This window comes from Lithobates pipiens, unplaced genomic scaffold (genome assembly GCF_037356315.1).
Source record: "Lithobates pipiens isolate NorthernLeopardFrog02 unplaced genomic scaffold, aLitPip1_a1.2 Scaffold_67, whole genome shotgun sequence".
Taxonomy (NCBI): Eukaryota; Metazoa; Chordata; class Amphibia; order Anura; family Ranidae; genus Lithobates; species Lithobates pipiens.
The window spans coordinates 1,732,320-1,753,672 of NW_027507889.1; the positions used below are offsets into that span (position 1 = coordinate 1,732,320).

General features: G+C 44.4%; 6 pseudogenes; all 6 read right to left on the minus strand.

The window, feature by feature from the left end:
* Positions 1-14,853: 14,853 nt before the first annotated feature.
* LOC143959253 (5S ribosomal RNA) lies at positions 14,854-14,973 on the minus strand (annotated as a pseudogene).
* A 341-nt stretch (positions 14,974-15,314) lies between these two features.
* Positions 15,315-15,433, minus strand: LOC143959181 (5S ribosomal RNA; annotated as a pseudogene).
* Positions 15,434-15,744: 311 nt separating this feature from the next.
* Positions 15,745-15,863, minus strand: LOC143959176 (5S ribosomal RNA; annotated as a pseudogene).
* Positions 15,864-16,194: 331 nt separating this feature from the next.
* LOC143959206 (5S ribosomal RNA) lies at positions 16,195-16,313 on the minus strand (annotated as a pseudogene).
* A 107-nt stretch (positions 16,314-16,420) lies between these two features.
* On the minus strand, positions 16,421-16,539 carry LOC143959207 (5S ribosomal RNA; annotated as a pseudogene).
* Positions 16,540-16,647: 108 nt separating this feature from the next.
* On the minus strand, positions 16,648-16,766 carry LOC143959240 (5S ribosomal RNA; annotated as a pseudogene).
* Positions 16,767-21,353: the final 4,587 nt, after the last annotated feature.

The window sequence follows — 21,353 nt, forward strand, 5'->3', positions numbered from 1 at the left end:
AAACGGATGGATGAAATACGCACATAATGTCCGCATGTGTGAATGGGGCCTTAGATGGGATGGTGGGAGTATTTAAAAAAACTGCTTATTTACAACTATTTGCACAAACAACTTTCTCTATGTTACATAGATAATCGGGTTAAAAATAAGAAAATATTCCCCCAGCACATCGCATCACCCCCCCCCCCCCGTAAAATCGCATCGCCCCAGCACATTGCATCACAACGCCCCCAGCACATCGAATCGCATCTCCCCCAACACTTCTCATCGCATCGCCCAAAGCACATTGCATCACCCCGACACATCAAATCGCATCAGAACATCAAATCGCGTCGCCCCCAACAGATTGCATCAAATCGCATCACCCAAGAACATCGCATTGAAGCACATTGAATCGCATCTCTCCCAGAACATCAAATCGCAACACCCAAGCACATCGCATCGCATCTCCCCCAGAACATCGAATCGCATCACCCCCAGCACATTGCATCACCCTCAACACTTCGAATTGTATCAGTACATCGAATCGCATCACCCCAGCACATCTCATCGCCCCAGCAAATCGAATCGCATCTCCCCATCACATTGCATCTCCCCCAGCACATTGCATCACCCCCAGCGCATCGAAATGCCCAAAGCACATGGAATCGCATCTCCCCAGAACATCGAATCGCATCTCCCCCAGCACATTGAATCGCCCCCAGCAAATTGCATCGCCCAAAGCACATTGCATCACCCCAACACATCAAATCGCATCAGAACATCGAATCGCGCCGCCCCCAACACATCGCATCGAATCACATCACCCAAGCACATTGCATTGAATCGCCCCAGCACATCGAATCGCATCTCCCCCAGAACATCGAATCACATCACCCCAGCACATTGCATCACCCCAACACTTCGAATTGCATCATCACATCGAATCGCATCGCCCCAGCACATCACATTGCCCCAGCAAATCGAATCGCATCTCCCCCAGCACATTGCATCTCCCAGCACATCGAATCGCATCAGCACATCAAATCGCTTTGCCCCACCACATAGCATCAAAACGCATTGCCCAAGCACATCGCATCGCCCCAGCACATCAAATCGCATCACCCATCGCATCGAATCGCATCACCCAAGCACATCGCATTGAATCGCCCCAGCACATCGAATTGCATCTCACCCAGAACATTGAATCGCATCACCCCAGCACATTGTATCACCCCCAACACTTCGAATTGCATCAGCACATCGAATCGCATAGCCCCAGCACATCTCATCGCCCCCAGCACATCACATCTCCCCAGCAAATCGATTCGCATCTCCCCCAGCACATTGCATCTCCCCCAGCACATCGAATCGCCCCAGCGCATCAAATCGCCCAAAGCACATTGCATCACCCCCAACACATCGAATCACATCAGCACATCAAATCGCTTTGCCCCACCACATTGCATCGAAACACATCACCCAAGCACATCGCATCGCCCCAGCACATCGAATCGCATCTCCCCAGAACATCGAATCGCATAACCCCCAGCACATTGCATCACCCCAGCACATCGATTCGTCCCCAGCACATCATATTGGCCCCAGCACATCGAATCGCATCTCCCCAGCACATCGCATCGCCCAAAGCACATTGCATCACCCCCAAAACATCGAATTGCATCAGCACATCGAATCGCTTCGCCCCAACACATCGAATCCCATCGCCCAATCGCATCGCATCTCCCCAGAACATCGACTCTCCCCAAAGCACATTGCATCACCCGCAACACATCGAATCGCATCGCCCGCAGCACATCACATCAAATCACATCGCATCGCCCCCAGCATATTACATCACATTGCCCCAGCACATAGAATCGCATCTCCCCCAGCACATAGAATCGCATCTCCCCCAGCACATCGAATCGCAACTCCCCCAGCACATTGAATCACCCCCAGCACAATGCATCGCCCAAAGCACATTGCATCGCCCAAAGCACATTGCATCACCCACAACACATCAAATCGCATTGCCCCCAGCACATCACATCGAATCGCATCGCCCCAGCACATCGCATCGCCCCCAGCACATCGCACCACATTGCTCCCAGCACATAGGATCGCATCTCCCCCAGCACATCGAATCGCATCACCCTCAGCACATCGAATTGCATCTCCCCCAGCACATCGAATCACATCTCCCACGAACATCGAATCACGCCCAGCACATCTCATCGCCCAAAGCACATTGCATCACCCCCAACACATCGAATTGCATCAGCACATCGAATCGCTTCACCCCAACACCTAGAATCCCATCGCCCAATCGCATCACATATCCCCAGAACTTCAAATGGCCCCCAGCACATCACATCGCATCGCCCCCAGCACATCACATCGAATCGCATCGCCCCAGCACATCGCATCGCCCCAGCACATCGCATCGCCCCCAGCACATCGCACCACATTGCTCCCAGCACATAGGATCGCATCTCCCCCAGCACATCGAATCGCATCACCCTCAGCACATCGAATTGCATCTCCCCCAGCACATCGAATCACATCTCCCACGAACATCGAATCACGCCCAGCACATCTCATCGCCCAAAGCACATTGCATCACCCCCAACACATCGAATTGCATCAGCACATCGAATCGCTTCACCCCAACACCTAGAATCCCATCGCCCAATCGCATCACATATCCCCAGAACTTCAAATGGCCCCCAGCACATCACATCGCATCGCCCCCAGCACATCGCAGCACATCGCATCACATCGAATCACATCAGCACATCGAATCGCTTCGCCCCAACACATCGAATCCCATCGCCCAATCGCATCTCCCCAGAATATCGAATCTCCCCAAAGCCCATTGCATCACCCACAACACCTTACATCAGAGTCCCACTTTATAGCAGAGTATCGCCCCCTTGCATCAGAGTGTGGCAGAGTGCCCCCTTACACATACACTATATTGTCAAAAGTATTAGGACACCTGCCTTTACACACGAACACACACAAACTTTAATGGAATATCAGTCTTCGTCCATAGGGTTCAATATTTAGTTGGCACACTCTTTGCAGTTCTAACAGCTTCAACTATTCTGGGAAGGCTGTCTACAAGTTTTAGGAGTGTGTCTATGGGAATATTTTACCATTCTTCCAATAGTACATTTGTGAGGTCAGGCACTGATGTTGGACGAGAAAGGCCCATCTCGCAGCCTTCACTCTATTTCACCCCAAAGGTATTCTATTGGGTTGAGGTCAGGACTCTGCATTCCAGTCACGTTCCTTCACCCCAAACACACTCATCCATGTCTTTATGGATCTTGCTTTGTGCACTGGTCCAAATCACTTGGTGGAGGGGGGATTATGGTGTGGTGTTGTTTTTCAGGGGTTGGGCTTGGCCCCTAAATTCCAGTGAAGGCAACACTTAAGGTGTCAGCATACCAAGAAATGTTGGACAATTTCATGCTCTCAACTTTGTGGGAAGTTTGAGGAAGGCCCCTTTCTGTTCCAACATGACTGTGCACCAGTGTACAAAGCATAATCCATAAAAGACATGGATGAGCGAGTTTGGGGTGGAGGAGCTTTACTGGGCTGGACAGATTCTTGACCTCAACCCAATAGAACACCTTTGGGATGAATTAGAGCAGAGAATCCCGAGCCAAGCCTACTCGTCCACATCAGTGCCTGACTTCACAAATGCTCTTCCTGGAAGAATGGTCAAACATTCCCAAAGACACACACCTAAACCTTGTGGTCAGCCTGCCCAGAAGAATTGAAGCTGTTGTAGCTGCAAAAGGGTGGGCCACCTCAATAGTGAATCCTCATTGACCACCAAGGGGAGACGTGCTGCCCATCACTGAGCACCAAGGGGAGACGTGCTGCCCATCATTGACCACCAAGGGGAGACGTGCTGCCTATCATTGACCACCAAGGGGAGACGTGCTGCCCATCATTGACACACCAAAGGGAGACATGCTGCCCATCATTGACCACCAAGGGGAGACATGCTGCTCATCATTGACCACCAAGGGGATGAACGTGCCCTGGAGTTAAAGGCTAAATGCATCTTTAAAGAAAAATAAATGTATAAAATGAAGAAAAAATGTGTACCCTTCACTTACTTTAGATTGAACAGCAGCCCAGCCATACTGGATCATTCCAGTCAGAAGGAAGAAAGAAATGACTGCAGATCCAGAACTTCCAATTGCCTTTTATATTGTTTCACAAAGATAACACCAAAGACACCAAACTATGATCATGTGGACGCATTTCACACATACATCTTGTGCTCATTCCAGTCATCTGCAACGAGATATTGGTAACATTAAAAAACACAAGGAGGATGATATGGGGTTTTAGGCCCCAATTATTGCATTAACAACCTTTAAAACACACTGCACTCAATTGTAATATTGACAAGCTAGGCATTTTAAAACAATAAAATGCTTTCCTGGCTTCTAAAAAAATAAAGCATTCAGCAGTAAAAAATATACATCATTTTCACATTAAACAATATGGTTCTAATGCTAACTAATAACCGCACTAAAGCCTAACAAAAAATAAAAATAAATCAATGATGTGCATTGTGTCTGAATACTGCTCTGTTGGGACCACAAAGAGCTGGAAACCAATGGGAAATCAATCACAATGCATTCTATGCTGTGCCAGGCTGGGCATGAATCAGCAGCAAAGGGAAAATTAATGGCATTGTATACAAACAATGCTACCGTGGGCTTGGGAGGGGGTCCTGTCGAAAGCCTAGCTGCAACAAATGGGCAGCAAGAAATCTATGTGCATTGCATCTGAACACTGCTCTGTTGGGACCACAGAGAGCCTGAAACGGGAAATCAGTCGCAATACATTCTATGCTGCGCCAAACTGGGTATGAATCAGCAGCAAAGGCCGAATTAATGGCATTGTATAAAACCAATGCTACAGTGGGCTTGATTGTGCAACACATCATTTGCATTTCGTATAACTGGCTCCCCTAGAGCAGCCAATCACTATCTGCATTGCTTATGAATGCTGCTTTGTTGGGACCACAAAAAGCATATGCGCAAGGTGAAATCATTTGCAATGCATTCTACACTGCTCCAAGTTGGGCATATAAATGTGTAGTGGAGGGGAATTAATGGCATTGTAAACAAACAATGCTTCAGTGGGCTTGATTGCACAACACATCATTTGAATTTCATATAAACCAAAGGTCAGCTCTAGTAGAGCAGCCATTTACTATTTACATTGCCTATGAAATGTGCTCTGTTGGGACCACAGAGCATATGCGCAAGGGGAAATCACTGGCAATGCATTCTACACTGCTCCAAGGTGGGCATACTAATGAGCAGCAAACGGGTAGTTAACAGCATTATATACAAACAATGCTACAGTGGGCTTGGGGGGGGGGGTCCTGTCTAAATCCTGCTCTAGCAAATGGGCAGCAAGTGATATCTACGTGCATTGTGCCTGAATCCTACTCTGTTTTTGCTTGCTACAGGCTACACTATACATGGACATTAATGAATAGTTTTCATTGAAAACTTTCATATGGTTTAAATTATGGAGGTTTAAACCTATTTGTGTGGGAATGGCATGTGTCATACCTTTTCCCCTATGGGGAGAAGACATCTTGACCCAGTCCCTAAAGTCTGAACCAAGAATAGGGCACGTTGATTTTGGCCTGGCCAAAGTTTGTTGGCTGTAGTATGGTGCCCTCATACTCTAACCAAGAAAAGCTAAGAACCATTCCAAGATCAAAACACTGAATTCCCAGGAAGAAAGGATAAACAGTTAGAATAGGATCTGCCATTCACTTTATAGGCCATAACCAAACATTTGGACTGCCTGCCATGTTGCCCTAGAAGCAGTTGGAAGAGAGACTGAATCAGATATAGCCCGGCCTTCTCAGAGGAATGAGCACTCTTCTGCAAGTCCAGCACAAACTGAGATTGACCCAGTCCCTCAGCCTTCTTCTTCAGAACAAGCTAGCAACCAGACTAGAGGCTTAATTATAGCTTACAATTGAAATGTAAGATGGTCTTCCAACAGCCGCCCTTTACTTCCAGAGAGCGGGGGCTCTCTGTAGACTTTCCCAAGAGGGATCAGACTGAAATCCCTGCTCTCTTTCTTATTCCTAACTCCATCCAGCAATATTTTTGGGTCCACAAAATTCAGTGGGTAAACCCAAGCAATGAGTTCTGATTAAAGCTCATAACTCAGGCAGTTGATTGAGCTATATACTTTTTCATTCCTAACGCAGTCAAGCAATATTTTTGGGTCCACAAAATTCAGTGATGAACCCAAGCAATGAGTTATGATTAAAGCTCATAACTCTGACACTGCTTCTATAGCATGTTAGACAATTTATTTTATCATCCTTAACCACTTAAGGACCGCCGCATGGCAATGTACATCGGTGCAATGGCACCGACAGGCACAAGGGCAGCACAGTGGTGTAGTGGTTAGCACTCTCACCTAGCAGTAAGAAGGGTCACTGGTTCAAATCCCAACCACAACACTACCTGCCTGGAGTTTGCATGTTCTCCCTGTGCCTACGTGGGTTTCCTCCGGGTACTCCAGTTTCCTCCCACCATCCAAAGACATGCAGGTAGGTTAATTGGCCTCTGTTCAAAATTGGCCCTAGTATATGCATAGGGACCTTGGATTGTGGGCTCCTTGAGGGTAGGGACCAATGTGAGTGTGCAATGTACAGGAATAGGGACAATTGTAGACACTCACTCAGATTGAACTGGATGGACTGGTGTCTTTTTTTTAACCTAACTAACTATGAAACTATGAAAGCATGTACATGTACATGCTCGCCTTCCAGCGGGTGGGGGGTCCGATGGGACCCCCCTCCTGCTGGATGCGGCGGTCCGTTTCGCTTCAGGAGCGATCCGGGATGAGGGGATGGCCGTTGGTTTCTGGCCATCCCCTCTCGATCGCTCCTGGCGAATGAGAAGCTTCCCCCGCTGTGTATAGTAAACACAGGCAGGGATGTCATTCTCCTCGGGCGGTCTTATTGACCGGACTATGAGGAGAACAGTGAAAGTAAGTGTGCACCAACACTACACTGACATGTAGGCACACATAGACGCACAAACCCCCCCTCCCAGTCACAGTGTCACTGATTGCAGTGATCATTTATTTATTGATCACTGCATTTGGTGTCAGTTGTGACAGTAAAAGCTGTCAGGGCAGTTAATGTTAGGTCCAGGGTAGCCCCCTACCCCCCCAATAAAGGTTTAACCCCCTGATTGCCCCTAGAGTTAACCCTTTCACCCCCTTTTGCCAGTGTCACTAAGCAATCGTTTTTCTGATCGCTGCATTAGTGTCACTGGTGCCGCTAAGTAGCTAGTTATTTTTTTAGGTTCACCGCCAGGTTTTTATAGCGCTAGGTACCCCGATATACTACCCAATAACGGTTTTAACCCCCTGATTGCCCCTAGTTAACCCTTTCACCAGCGATCACCGTATAAGTGTCACTGGTGACGCTGGTTAGCCAGTTACTTATTTAGGTTCCCCTTCAGGTTTTTATATAGCGCCAGGGACCCCCATATACTACCTAATAAAGATTTTAACCCCCTGGTTGCCGCTAGTTAACCCTTTCACCAGTGATCTCCGTATAAGTGTTATGGGTGAATCTGGTTAGTTAGTTTGCTTTTTATAGCATCAGGGCACCCACCATTTATTACCTAATAAAGGTTTAAGCCCCTGATCACCCGGCGGGTGATATCAATTAGGTTTTAGGGTCAGGGTCTGCGTCGCCCCAGGTAGCGCTAGGTTAGTGCCAGTACCGCTAACACCCACGCGCACAGCATAAACCTCCCGTAGTGGTATAGAATCTGAACAGATCAATATCTGACTGATCAGATCTATACTAACGTCCCCAGCAGTTTAGGGTTCCAAAAAAAACATATTGTTAGCGGGATCAGCCCAGATACCTGCTAGCACCTGCGTTTTGCCCCTCCGCCCAGCCCACCCAAGTGCAGTATCGATCGATCATTGTCACTTACAAAACACTAAACACATAACTGCAGCGTTCGCAGAGTCAGGCCTGATCCCTGCGATTGGTAACAGTTTTTTTTGGTAGCGTTTTATATTTAAATTCCGAAGGCAGTGCTTGGTTTTCAGGGTCCCGTACGTGGCTAGGCTCCCAAAGAGTCCCACATATGTGGTATCCCCGTACTCAGGAGAAGCAGCAGAATATATATTTGGGGTGCAATTCTACATATAACTATGGCATGTGTGAGCAATATATCATTTAGTGACAACTTTTTTGTAAACTTTTTTTTTTGTATCATTATTCAATCACTTGGGACAAAAAATTTTTTTCAATGGGCTCAACATGCCCCTCAGCAATTTCCTTGGGGTGTCTACTTTCCAAAATGGGGTCATTTGGGGGGGAGGGTTGTGTTTTTTTGGCATTTTATGGCCTTCGGAACTGTTATAGGTAGTGAGGAGTGAAATCAAAAATTTGCACCCTTAGAAATCCTGAAGGCAGTGATTGGATTTCGGGGTGCCGTACGCGGCTAGACTCCCAAAAAGTCCCACATATGTGGTATCCCCGTACTCAGGAGAAGCAGCAGAATATATTTTGGGGTGCAATTCCACATATAACTATGGCTTTTGTGAGCAATATATCATTTAGTGACAACTTTTTGTAAACCTAGCAACCAGGCTTAATTAAAACAGGCCGTCCACGCCAACAACATATTAAAATAAAGCCTACGGCGCCTGGTTTTACCAGAAGGTCTCCCATCCAGGTACTAACCAGGCCCAAACTGAAAGGGTTAATCCTGTGTCTAGGGTGGTCCCTTCAACCTCTCAGACCTTAGATCCAATGTATTGTATAAATTCAGATATATCTGGAATCAATTCTCGAAGGACAAATAAAACCACACACACACCATGGCGTCCTTCAAGAACTAATTGTATTGAGTTATTACAAAGCGATTGATATAGTAAATTTCACGTCATACAGAATAAGACATGCGCAGTAGACATCAAGACGATTACAGCTGGTCAAGACAAAACGCTATTGTTCTTTGTTCTAAGCTAGCTGAATTAATATAAGAAAAAGATACATAATTCCTTCTGTAGCTAAAAGAATGCTGAGAAACAGTGTGAAGGTTATAGATAAGTGTGTGAGAACACATGAGTTAGAAGAATCTCATGTTGAGACAGTTATCTGAGAAGTTAAAGGGGTGTTCAAACTGTACATATTGTAAAATGGAAGTTTGTGAATATTAAGATGGCTGACAGAAACAAGATGGATGCTTAACATAACCTTTCAACCCCCTCTTAAGTCATGGAATGACTTCTACAGATCCGCAGCCTCCTGAAATCTACGGTTCTTGCTACGTTTGTTATATTCATTTACATAAAGCTGCAGATATTGTGTATATGCGTGAGAAGGTTGGTCTGGTGTAGTACATTTGCTAATACAAAGTAGAATAAGCTTGAAAATCAGGTAGCCTATCAATCCTAACAATAGTACTATGATAATCATAATCACTATGTCCTTTAACCATGAAAACATTCCACCTAAACCCAAACTAGAAAAGGGGTTCCATCCATAATTACCTATGTCCCTTGCTTGTTTCATTAATTCATTTACCTGTGTTCGGTGTTGACTAATAACATCATAGTAGTCTGGGATTTCCAGGCTGGTATTGTGAAACCATGTACAACATTCATAATCTTGGGTCATTTCGCATAAACCTGTCAGAGCTGCACTCATGCTTTCAATAGCCAATTCGTGTAACTCTAGTTGTCTTCTAATTGCTTTGAGCTCGACATTGAGTAGTCCTATATCTTGGGAGTTTTTTTCCATAACATCATTTATTAAACTAGTGTAGTTATTTAATTTGTCCATCATGGTTATGCCCCATCCTGTCCAGGATGGAAACCATGTCCATGACATATCTGAAGTAGAAAACATAGGTGGGGTTTCTCTCTTGTATTTATAAGTTAACCTATGTACTGGACTTGAAGTCACTTGTATGTGATGTTCCTGATTCTGGCCTAGGGCTGACATGACTGGTACCAACTGTGCTAAATAACACCATCCTTTCACTCCTGCGGGGATCCATGGGTAACAAATTTTAGCACAGCATACATATGTATTGTTTCCCAATGAAAAACTTCTTAGAGAACTACGTTGGGGCTCAGTTCCAGCCTCAAATGCAGCACTAACAAGTTTACTCACAAGTATCCCAGAGGTTGTGTTCCTGTATGTAGTAAGTTCACTAATGGTGTTGTTAAGGGATTGATTTTTGTAACTACACATATGACCCATGATAATGTTACTGGTGTGGAAGGGAATACCCTTTGAAATGTTAAATACAGACTTGGAACACATACCTATTCCGTTGGATGTATTGCCTAGCTGAACACACCACTCAGGTTCATGTGTCTTTCCTAAAGTGTAAAACATAATACTCTGATTGCGGTACCCTTCCGAGACATTCTTAATACTTAAGACTAGAGTATTTTCCAATAATGACTTGAGGTTTAGAGGGACAGCTAAAAGTGGGATTTTAGCAGTTTCTGGGTGCAACTTACTACAAATCCAGCATTTTTCATATCCTGACTTTCTAGCATAAGCATATTTAAATTTTAACAGTAACATTTTTCCAGAAAAACTTGTTTCTTTGATCAATTCATTAGAGACATCTCTTTTACTGCCATTTCTGAGGTGAAAGTCAGTATGGTTGGTGTGTATTTCGTTTTTACCACATATGAGTTTTAAGGCACCTAAGTCGTCAGGATGAAAGATACAGTTAGTTATTATCCACACTGGGACAAAGATCAGAAGTAGAAACGTCCAGAAGGCAAAAGGCCTTCCCAGAAGTCTGTGGTGAAATGAGTGACATCACTGTCCTTTATGTCTGTGCTTGTCTTTTGAGGACTTAAAACACCTGCTTCACCTCTTTTCAGCCTTTCTTGAATTCCAGGGCTTAGATCAACCTTCTTTACTCTGCTGGCATGGATCCAAGTAGGACTTTCCTCTGTAAGGATGGCAGTCCTGGTGACGGCTACCACTTTGGTCACTGGTCCGAATGGAACCTCTTGCGGCTTTCGACCTTTCTGAAGCCTCTGGACCACAACTTGATCACCGACCTGGAACGGGTGGGTTGGTACCTGTGAAGAAGAAGGAGAGGTGCGAGCAACTCTTCTTTCAACAATATCAAGAGTTTCAATCAGTTTTTTTACATATTCCTCCTGTATTTGTTCCAAATCACCTTTCTCTACCATCAAGGGATGATTAGCCCACGGTGTGGGGAATGGCCTACCCATGAGTACCTCGAAGGGGGAATAACCCGTCACACTGTGAGGGGTCATTCTGATTTCAGCTAATACAGCTGGGAGAACTTTTTTCCACTTGCCAAAATTCCCCCCGTAGCTTTCCTTCTCCTGTCTTTAATTGTTCTATTCATTCTCTCTACAATTCCTGAACTCTGTGGATGGTAGGGGAGGTGAAATTTCCAGTCTATTTTTAGTACTTTTACAAGATCTTGGCAGATTTTAGCTGTGAAAGCTGGGCCATTGTCTGAATTTATTTGCAATGGACACCCCCATCTAGGAATAATTTCCTGTGTGAGGATCTTCACTACAGTTTGTGTGTTTTCATTGTTGGTGACAAAAATTTCGGGCCAGCGTGACATCATGATCACTATGACCAAAAGGTATTGTTGTTTCTTTCCTTCTTTGGGCATATGTGTAAAGTCTATCTGTAAATGGGTAAACGGTGTTGTTGGGTACTCAAGATGTTCATGCTTTGATTTCTTTGGGTTTGTTGGATTGTTCCTAATGCAAGTGACACATCTCCTTACAAAAGCTTTGACTAGATTAGGTAATCCTGCAATGAAAAAATCTGCATCTAGAAGTTCACATGTGGCCTGCCATCCCTTGTGACCCAGTCCATGGTATTGTGCAATGAACAGGGGGGCGCTAGCAACAGGAATACACGGCTTCCCCTATTTGCAGATTAATCCTGTTTTAGGATCCTTTTGTACCATCCCATCACAGTTCCATTGCGCAATATCATCAGGGGTGGCAAAAGCCTGTAGTTCCGTGAGCCAATGTGTCTCTTTCAGGGAACATGGCTGAGGTGTTAGCATGGGCATTTGAATGTTTGCCTTTTGTGTAGATGCAGCTTCTTTAGCTATTCTGTCAGCTAGTGCATTACCTTTGGCTATATCAGTCATTTGGCCTGTATGTGCCTTACAGTGCATGATAGCTAGTTTTGAAGGCAACTGAATTGCATCCAGTAATGCTGTGACTAGGTCAGAGTGTGAGATGCTCCTTCCATCTGCTGCCACATATCCTCTGCAAAGCCATATTACACCATGGTCCCAAACCACACCATGAGCATACCTAGAATCAGTGTAAATGTTTACCTCTTTTCCTGCAAACAGCTGGCATGCACGGGTTAATGCTATCAATTCAGCAGCTTGTGCAGACTGATAGGGTATTGGATTGGCCTCGAGGACAGTATCCGGCAGTTGGACAACAGCATATCCTGCATGATAGACATTATCACTTGGTCTGCTGCAAGAGCCATCAACAAAAACTGTTTGTGCGGTAGGAATTGGTACTGAAAGCATATCTGCTCTAGGTGAAGTGTCCTGATGTATTGATTGTGTACAGTCATGAGGTGGTGGTAAGTCATCCTGTTCTCCTTTAAGACCTAATAAGGCATTCAAAATTGGAGCTGGGCCAGAGTTTATGTTTGAACTTTTTATTTTCAGGTTTGGATTGGACAGGAGGATGACTTCATACCCACTCAATCTTTGTGCTGACATATGCTGAGTATGTAAAGTTTTGAGGAGTGTGGTAACGTTGTGTGAGGTGTGTAAAGTAGTGTTATGGCCCAAGGTAAATGGTGCTGCCAACTCTGCAACCATAGAACAAGAAGCCAACGCTTCAAGCTTCAACGAGACAAGCAGGTATGCCTTGCACCTGTACTGGAACCACCTTTGAGAAAAAAGCTACAGGGCGCAGTCTCCCACCATGTTCCTGGGCCAGTACTCCTGCCATGGTTCTGCAATTTTCCCTAGCAAACAAGTGAAACATTTTGCTAAAATCAGGGAGGCCGAGGCTCGGGCTGGTAACCATTGCACTTTTCAACATGGTAAAAGCATTTAACATTTCATCAGACCATTTTACAATGTCAGACATTTCAGAGAGTGTTGCTTGTCTCAATATATTGTCATAGAAAGAACAGTCAGGTATCCATTGGCGGCAGTAACCAATCATTCCAAGAAAGGTTATCAGGTCTTTCTTGGTAAGTGGGCGGGGCAGACCCACTATAGCAACAGTTCTTTTGTGACTGACTTTCCTAACTCCCGGAGACAGCACAAACCCTAGGTACTCAACCTCCTGTTTACACCATTGTAATTTTTTCTTAGACACTTTGTGACCACACGTATGTAACCATTTCAATAAGGATAGGCTATCAGCTCGGCAGTCCTCCTCTGAAGAACTACAAATCAAAAGATCATCAACATATTGCAACAGTACAGAACCATGAGGGGCAGTCCAAGGCCTGAGGGTGGCTTGGAGTACTATAGAATAGACCACAGGTGAGTCTATATATCCCTGGGGCATTCTACACCAGGTAAACTGGCGATTGTGTTGGTCAATCGACACAGTAAAAGCAAAGAGTGGCCTTGTCTCCTTGTCTACAAGGACAGAGAAAAAAGCATTCTTTAAATCAATTACAGTAAAACATTTGGCTGTTGCTGGAATGGAGGACAGAAGAGATGGAACATCAGGTACAATGGGTGCTATTGGGACTATGAGGTCATTTATGGCCCTCAAGTCCTGTACAAATCTGAAGGAGCCATCCGGCTTCTTTACAGGGTTAACAGGTGTGTTGTATGGAGAAATAATTTCCTCCAGGATTCCATCCTGCAGAAACTTCTTCACCATTGGCACTATGCCATCCATCTTTTCTTTAGAAAGTGGATACTGTTTATGATAGATAGGAAATGCACCTTCTTTGAGAGTGGCCTTGTATGGTGTGCATGAAACAAGTCCTACATCCAGATCTGATGTAGACCAGACCTGGGGGTCTATATCCTCAAAATCTTCTTCACTATTTTGTTGTGACAGCATCAATAAACCTGGTTTGCATGCTACTATAGTGATTTTATCTGAGGAAATGTCTAGACCTCCTTCTGAGTTGGTTCTAATTGTGATTCCTAGTGGCCCAAACAAGTCTCTTCCCAACAAATTTACAGGACACCTTGGTATTATCCTAAAAGAATGTGTGCATATGGTGTACCCTTCATCATCTTCTATTGGTAGGGGTGGAGTCCTATATGTTTTTGTCAGTATCCCATTAATTCCCAAAGAGGGTTCCGCTGGTTCCTATTTGCCTCTGAAATGATCTTCACAAATAGTACTCCTAGTGGCCCCGCTATCAACGAGATAGGGGAGGAGTCTGACCCTGCTTTGCAGCCGAGATCAGACAAGATCAAGAGCATTCAGGGTGATGTGGCTGTAGGCGACCTTGCTGGTCACTCTCAACCCTCTTGACAAACACCAAGATGGTCACTTCGGCAAATTAGTAGAAAAATATAACAGGTTGTCGACGCCAACAACATAATAAAAAAAAAGCCTACGGCACCTGGTATTCCCAAGCTGTCTCCCATCCAGGTACTAACCAGGCCCGACACTGCTTAGCATTCGAGATCAGACGAGATAAGATAAGATTGGGAGCATTCAGGGTGATGTAGCTGTAGGCGATCTTGCTGGCCACTCTCAACCCTCTTGACAAATGTCAAGATGATCACCTCGGCAAACAAGCAGAAAAATAAAACAGGTCGTCTACACCAACAACATATAAAAAAAAGCCTACAGCACCTGGTATTCCCAGGAGGTCTCCCATCCAGGCACCTAAGCAGGCCCGACCCTGCTTAGCATCCAAGATCAGACGAGATTGTGCGCATTCAGGGTGATATGGCCTTTGGCGATTTTGCTGGCCACTCTCAACCCTCTTGACAAACGCTAAGATATTCACCTCGGCAAACAAGCAGAAAAATAAAACTTTGTCGACGCCAACAACATATTAAAAAAAAACGATGGCACCTGTTATTACCAGGCGGTTTCCCATCCAGGTACTAATCAGGCCTGACCCTGCTTAGCATCCGAGATCAGACGAGATAAGACAAGATCGGGAGCATTCAGGGTGATGTGGCCGTAGGCGATCTTGTTGGCCACTCTCAATCCTCTTGACAAACGCCAAGATCGTCACCTCGGCAAACAAGCAGAAAAATAAAACAGGTCGTCGATGCCAACAACATATTAAAAAAAGGCTACGGCACCTGGTATTCCCAAGCAGTCTCCCATCCAGGTACTAACCAGGCCCGTCCCTGCTTAGTATACGAGATCAGACGAGATTGGGTGCATTCAGGGTGATGTGGCTGTAAGAGATCTTGCTGGCCACTCTCAACCCTCTTGACAAACGGCAAGATGGTCAGCTCGGCAAACAAGCAGAAAAATAAAACAGGTCGTCGACGCCAACAACATATTAAAAAGAAGCGTATGGCACATGGTATATCCAAGGCCTGATCCTGCTTAGCATCCGAGAACAGACGAGATCGGGCACATGCAGGGTGATGTGACCAAAAGTGATCTTGCTGGCCCCTCTCAACCCTCTTGATAAACAACAAGATGGTCACCTTGGCAAACAAGCAGAAAAATAAAACGGGTCATCGACGCCAACAGCATATTAAAAAAAAAAGCCTACGGCACCCGGTATTCACAGGTGGTCTCCCATCCAGGTATTAACCAGGCCCAACCCTGCTTATCATCCAAGAATAGACAAGATCAGGCGCATTCAGGGTGATGTGGCCGTAGGTGATCTTGCTGGCCACTCTCAACCCTCTTGACAAATGCAAAGATGGTCACCTCTGCAAACAAGCAGAAAAACAAGACATTGTCGACGCCAACAACATATTAAAAAAAATCTATGGAACCTAGTATTCCGAGGCGGTCTCCCATCCAGGTACTAACCAGGCCCGACCCTGCTTAGCATCTGATATCATATGTTATCAGGCTCATTCAGGGTGATGTGGCCGTAGGGGAACTTGCTGGCCACTCTCAACCCTCTTGACAAACGCCAAGATGGTCACCTCGGCAAACAAGCAGAAAAATTAAACAGGTCGTCGATGCCAACAACATATTAAAAAAAGCCTACGGAACCAGGTATTTCCAGGCAGTCTCCCATCCAGGTACTAACCAGTCCTGACCCTGCTTAGCATCCGAGATCAGACGAGATCAGGCGCATTCAGAGTGATGTAGCAGTAGGCCATCTTGGTGGCAACTCTCAACCCTCTTGACAAACGCCAAGATGGTCACCTCGGCAAACAAGCAGAAAAATTAAACAGGTCGTCGATGCCAACAACATATTAAAAAAAGCCTACGGAACCAGGTATTTCCAGGCAGTCTCCCATCCAGGTACTAACCAGTCCTGACCCTGCTTAGCATCCGAGATCAGACGAGATCAGGCGCATTCAGAGTGATGTAGCAGTAGGCCATCTTGGTGGCAACTCTCAACCCTCTTGACAAACGCCAAGATGGTCACCTCGGCAAACAAGCAGAAAAATAAAGCAGGTTGTCGACGTCAACAACATATTAAAAAAAAGCCTACGGCACCTGATATTCCCAGGCGGGCACCCATTCAGGTACTAACAAGGCCCGACCCTGCTTAGCATCCGAGATCAGACGAGATTGGGCGCATTCAGGGTGATGTGGCCTTAGGCAAACTTGCTGGTCACTCTAAACTCTCTTGAGAAACGCCAACGCCAACAAGCAGAAAAATAAAACAGGTCGTTGACGCCAACAACATATTAAACAAAAAGCCTACGGCACCTGGTATTCCCAAGCGGTCTCCCATCAAGGTACTAACCAGTAGGGATGGCCGAACTGTTCGCCCAGCGGTCGTGTCGCGGCGAATTTCGGCTGTTCGCGGTCCGCCCGTTCGGCCGACTATTGCCGCTGTTCGCCCGGCGGACTTACGTGTTTACTGTGTAAAAGAACTTTGACCTATGATGACACATCCATCATGGGGTACAGGACAGCCAATTGAGACATTACAGCACATGGACACTTGGACATTCCCCCTAACTTATTAATAGACCCGATCCGGTGGCCATTTTACATTCTTTCTTCTGTCACTATAGGGAGAGGTTGCTGTGTGGAGCAGGGAGAGACAGCAGTGACCCAAATCACTAGCTATTAGGTCCACAAAAGTTCTATTAAGGACTGGTATGGTATAGGTGTAGTTCAGGATATAGGTTTGAGGCACTGCTATTCAAGTCATTGTTGCTGCAGATTGTCTTTTGTCAGGGCTGAGAGAGGGACAGGATGCTGTGTGCAGCAGGGACAGTCAGTTTAATCATTAGCTGTTACTATTAGGTCCACAAAAGTCCTTTTCAGAACTGATATGGTAAAGTAGTACAGGATATAGTTTTGAGTGCTATTCAAGTTATTGTTGCAGGAGCCTGTGTTTTGTCAGTTTAAATAGGGACAGGCAGGAAGCTGTGTGTGGCAGTGAGGGACAGTCAGTTTAATCAGTAGCTGTTACTGTTAGGTCCACAAAGGTTCTTTTCAGGACTGGTATGGTAATAGGCTTGTACACGTATAATATTCTTTCTTCCAAATATAGAAAGAATATTATACTTGACTGCTGCCCTTCTGCTGCAGTAGTCCTTTATATATATTGTATAAATTCAGATATATCTGGAATCAATTCTCGAAGGACAAATAAAACCACACACACACCATGGCGTCCTTCAAGAACTAATTGTATTGAGTTATTACAAAGCGATTGATATAGTAAATTTCACGTCATACAGAATAAGACATGCGCAGAAGACATCAAGACGATTACAGCTGGTCAAGACAAAACGCTATTGTTCTTTGTTCTAAACTAGCTGAATTAATATAAGAAAAAGATACATAATTCCTTCTGTAGCTAAAAGAATGCTGAGAAACAGTGTGAAGGTTATAGATAAGTGTGTGAGAACACATGAGTTAGAAGAATCTCATGTTGAGACAGTTATCTGAGAAGTTAAAGGGGTGTTCAAACTGTACATATTGTAAAATGGAAGTTTGTGAATATTAAGATGGCTGACAGAAACAAGATGGATGCTTAACATAACCTTTCAACCCCCTCTTAAGTCATGGAATGACTTCTACAGATCCGCAGCCTCCTGAAATCTACGGTTCTTGCTACGTTTGTTATATTCATTTACATAAAGCTGCAGATATTGTGTATATGCGTGAGAAGGTTGGTCTGGTGTAGTACATTTGCTAATACAAAGTAGAATAAGCTTGAAAATCAGGTAGCCTATCAATCCTAACAATAGTACTATGATAATCATAATCACTATGTCCTTTAACCATGAAAACATTCCACCTAAACCCAAACTAGAAAAGGGGTTCCATCCATAATTACCTATGTCCCTTGCTTGTTTCATTAATTCATTTACCTGTGTTCGGTGTTGACTAATAACATCATAGTAGTCTGGGATTTCCAGGCTGGTATTGTGAAACCATGTACAACATTCATAATCTTGGGTCATTTCGCATAAACCTGTCAGAGCTGCACTCATGCTTTCAATAGCCAATTCGTGTAACTCTAGTTGTCTTCTAATTGCTTTGAGCTCGACATTGAGTAGTCCTATATCTTGGGAGTTTTTTTCCATAACATAATTTATTAAACTAGTGTAGTTATTTAATTTGTCCATCATAGTTATGCCCCATCCTGTCCAGGATGGAAACCATGTCCATGACTTATCTGAAGTAGAAAACATAGGTGGGGTTTCTCTCTTGTATTCATAAGTTAACCTATGTACTGGACTTGAAGTCACTTGTATGTGATGTTCCTGATTCTGGCCTAGGGCTGACATGACTGGTACCAACTGTGCTAAATAACACCATCCTTTCACTCCTGCGGGGATCCATGGGTAACAAATTTTAGCACAGCATACATATGTATTGTTTCCCAATGAAAAACTTCTTAGAGAACTACGTTGGGGCTCAGTTCCAGCCTCAAATGCAGCACTAACAAGTTTACTCACAAGTATCCCAGAGGTTGTGTTCCTGTATGTAGTAAGTTCACTAATGGTGTTGTTAAGGGATTGATTTTTGTAACTACACATATGATCCATGATAATGTTACTGGTGTGGAAGGGAATACCCTTTGAAATGTTAAATACAGACTTGGAACACATACCTATTCCGTTGGATGTATTGCCTAGCTGAACACACCACTCAGGTTCATGTGTCTTTCCTAAAGTGTAAAACATAATACTCTGATTGCGGTACCCTTCCGAGACATTCTTAATACTTAAGACTAGAGTATTTTCCAATAATGACTTGAGGTTTAGAGGGACAGCTAAAAGTGGGATTTTAGCAGTTTCTGGGTGCAACTTACTACAAATCCAGCATTTTTCATATCCTGACTTTCTAGCATAAGCATATTTAAATTTTAACAGTAACATTTTTCCAGAAAAACTTGTTTCTTTGATCAATTCATTAGAGACATCTCTTTTACTGCCATTTCTGAGGTGAAAGTCAGTATGGTTGGTGTGTATTTCGCTTTTACCACATATGAGTTTTAAGGCACCTAAGTCGTCAGGATGAAAGATACAGTTAGTTATTATCCACACTGGGACAAAGATCAGAAGTAGAAACATCCAGAAGGCAAAAGGCCTTCCCAGAAGTCTGTGGTGAAATGAGTGACATCACTGTCCTTTATGTCTGTGCTTGTCTTTTGAGGACTTAAAACACCTGCTTCACCTCTTTTCAGCCTTTCTTGAATTCCTGGGCTTAGATCAACCTTCTTTACTCTGCTGGCATGGATCCAAGTAGGACTTTCCTCTGTAAGGATGGCGGTCCTGGTGACGGCTACCACTTTGGTCACTGGTCCGAATGGAACCTCTTGCGGCTTTCGACCTTTCTGAAGCCTCTGGACCACAACTTGATCACCGACCTGGAACGGGTGGGTTGGTACCTGTGAAGAAGAAGGAGAGGTGCGAGCAACTCTTCTTTCAACAATATCAAGAGTTTCAATCAGTTTTTTTACATATTCCTCCTGTATTTGTTCCAAATCACCTTTCTCTACCATCAAGGGATGATTAGCCCACGGTGTGGGGAATGGCCTACCCATGAGTACCTCGAAGGGGGAATAACCCGTCACACTGTGAGGGGTCATTCTGATTTCAGCTAATACAGCTGGGAGAACTTTTTTCCACTTGCCAAAATTCCCCCCGTAGCTTTCCTTCTCCTGTCTTTAATTGTTCTATTCATTCTCTCTACAATTCCTGAACTCTGTGGATGGTAGGGGAGGTGAAATTTCCAGTCTATTTTTAGTACTTTTACAAGATCTTGGCAGATTTTAGCTGTGAAAGCTGGGCCATTGTCTGAATTTATTTGCAATGGACACCCCCATCAAGTCTGTATTTAACATTTCAAAGGGTATTCCCTTCCACACCAGTAACATTATCATGGATCATATGTGTAGTTACAAAAATCAATCCCTTAACAACACCATTAGTGAACTTACTACATACAGGAACACAACCTCTGGGATACTTGTGAGTAAACTTGTTAGTGCTGCATTTGAGGCTGGAACTGAGCCCCAACGTAGTTCTCTAAGAAGTTTTTCATTGGGAAACAATACATATGTATGCTGTGCTAAAATTTGTTACCCATGGATCCCCGCAGGAGTGAAAGGATGGTGTTATTTAGCACAGTTGGTACCAGTCATGTCAGCCCTAGGCCAGAATGAGGAACATCACATACAAGTGACTTCAAGTCCAGTACATAGGTTAACTTATAAATACAAGAGAGAAACCCCACCTATGTTTTCTACTTCAGATAAGTCATGGACATGGTTTCCATCCTGGACAGGATGGGGCATAACCATGATGGACAAATTAAATAACTACACTAGTTTAATAAATGATGTTATGGAAAAAAACTCCCAAGATATAGGACTACTCAATGTCGAGCTCAAAGCAATTAGAAGACAACTAGAGTTACACGAATTGGCTATTGAAAGCATGAGTGCAGCTCTGACAGGTTTATGCGAAATGACCCAAGATTATGAATGTTGTACATGGTTTCACAATACCAGCCTGGAAATCCCAGACTACTATGATGTTATTAGTCAACACCGAACACAGGTAAATGAATTAATGAAACAAGCAAGGGACATAGGTAATTATGGATGGAACCCCTTTTCTAGTTTGGGTTTAGGTGGAATGTTTTCATGGTTAAAGGACATAGTGATTATGATTATCATAGTACTATTGTTAGGATTGATAGGCTACCTGATTTTC